Here is a 2,104-nt window from a genome sequence, read left to right as displayed (position 1 = left end):
AAAACCTGACCAACGTCGGTAGTCAAGGGGCCCAGTCTTGAAGCTGAAGCTTGCCCAAGTATATATAGCTTGGGATCTCAGCCTCATTCTCTACTGTCGCTGTCCTGAGCACTGGTAAAGCCCAGTAAGAGTACTACTGGGTCTAGGGTCTAGTTGATTAAATGGCCCATCATGAGCACAGTGCTGAGAATATCCGGCCAGGGGGCAGTAGAGGGTGGAGGGAGGGGAATTGGAGGAGGAAATCTCGTTCTGAGCTCGTCCACCTTACCCAAGGTGACTTCCATGCCTGCCCACAGGTCTACCTGCGGCTTGCCTACCTAGTGGACCCTTCTAGCAGCTGGGACTCCTCAATTCTCCTCTTCTTAAGATCATACTTCTTACAAGAGTCTCCAGGCAATTCGGACAACCAACCATCCCAGTAAAACTGAAGCTCACGATCACAAGAAAGTGAGGGGGCTGCCAAGTCCTGGGGGTGGGGGAGAAGCTGAGAATTTAGCCCCTCCTTGAAGTCTGAGTGCTAACCTGTACTGCCTGAGGAGTCCATGGGAGGATCAGGGCGGTCCATGGTTTTCCCTCAGCAGGAATCTAGACCTTGCATCTGGCGAGCGCAGACAGGCAGAATCTTGAGGAACTCTGAGCAAGCCGGCTCTGGGAGACAGGCAGAGCTGAGCCAGGCCAGGAGGCAGGGGCTGCTACCCTGTTTGTTTACTGACCCCCCAGGAATCCGGAGGGGGCGGCCACGTTGGAGCCTACCCAGTGAATCAGAGCTTTGTTGCTGGGAATTCCAGCTAGCTCCCAGGCTGGCAAGGACTGCAGGAGTGGGACTGGGCATTCTAGTTTGCTGAGGAGGGGTGTGGAGAGGGCAGCTCCTGTTGACTAACTTTCTCTTTCTATAGGAGACACAAAGTACTCACCGCCTCCAGACCCAGCCCTGCTCTGAAGTGGACAAAAAGGTAAGACAACTTCAGCAAATAAAAAGTGAGAAGGCAATTTTTTTTTTTACAAAGCCTGATGGAAGATGAGCTTGGGAAATAAGCCTTGCCCTCAACTAAGTGAGCCTCCTAGGAGGCAGGGAGGAAGGTGTGTGACACACCTGGGGAAAGGGTGATGGGATGCTGCATTGGGAAGCTGGAGCGGCAGAATCCCCTCTGCATTTGATTATCTTCCATGAGTACAGAGGCCAGAAGATTCGCTGGAGGCCACTGTGAAAACAAGGGAGTGCTTGGCCCTGCCTTTGAGCCATGACCCTAAGGACAGAGTGACTGGCTTGGGGGCAGGGGAAGGCATCCTTTAGGCCTCTAGGATGAGAGGACAATGAAATGTAGCAGCTCCATGCAGAGAGCCAGGGATGGAGACCCTCTCGTGTCAGCTTGTGTTATACTAGGTGGGATGGAGGGAAGCCCTTTCCACTAAGCCGCTGACAAGGGCAGCGCCTCTCCTGGAAATGTCCACAACTTTTCCTCTTCAGTAGACGTGCCTGAACAAAGGTTAGCATTCCTCAGCTGGGCCCCCACCCATGAGCACTTTTGGAAAACAGCGTGTTTATACCAAAAAGGATTCTGTTGCTATCCTTATTTATCTCCCACAGTCTTCAGGGCCTTCTACAGTTCCACATTGTTTCCATGCTGAGGTCCGCCTACAGGAATAGCTGCAACAGCTGCCTGACTCTTTCTAGAGGCCCGAGTGGAGCCAACTAGGATGGCTGGAGAATGGTAGGGGATGACTAGCCAAGAGTGGGGAGCAGATCCTAGCTACAGGCATTACTTGTGTTAGGATTATTGGGCTACAGCCAGTGTCACAAAGTCCTTTGGACCGGGGAATGCCCCAGAGTTGGAAACATCGCTTTGTGACCCAGCTGTGACCAAGCTGCCCTGGCTGTGCTCTGGGGAAGAGCACACAAGGAGCTGGGCGCCATCGGTGTGAGCCATCGGTGTGAGCCTGCGGTGTGAGCCTTTCACCTTCTCCAGCACTCTTGCTTTGTCCTCCCCCCCCACCCATCCAGCTCCCACACTGTCCTCTAGAGCCCCATTCTCCCTCACTTCCCCTCAGATATTTTCTAGGCAAATCATGAAGAGTACTTGTTTTCTTTCCCATCAGTTACTTT

The 2,104-nt window shown here is 53.1% G+C and overlaps 1 protein-coding gene across 7 annotated transcripts in view; it reads right to left on the bottom strand.

The window, feature by feature from the left end:
• Positions 1–2,104, bottom strand: part of Drp2 (dystrophin related protein 2) — a 54,782-nt gene that overhangs the window by 33,434 nt on the left and 19,244 nt on the right. Inside the window, exon 1 of one of the 7 annotated variants that reach the window (XM_031367767.1) lies at positions 523–833. The exons of the other annotated variants lie outside the window; for them this stretch is intronic. The gene's annotated coding sequence lies outside the window, so the exon portion shown is untranslated. Of the gene's footprint in view, positions 1–522; positions 834–2,104 lie in introns of those variants that run through there. 7 annotated transcript variants of the gene reach the window in all.

The sequence above is a fragment of the Mastomys coucha genome, chromosome X (assembly GCF_008632895.1).
Source record: "Mastomys coucha isolate ucsf_1 chromosome X, UCSF_Mcou_1, whole genome shotgun sequence".
NCBI classification, from domain to species: Eukaryota; Metazoa; Chordata; class Mammalia; order Rodentia; family Muridae; genus Mastomys; species Mastomys coucha.
Note: the sequence above shows the minus strand (reverse complement) of the source record. Positions and strands in the feature narration are given on the sequence as shown.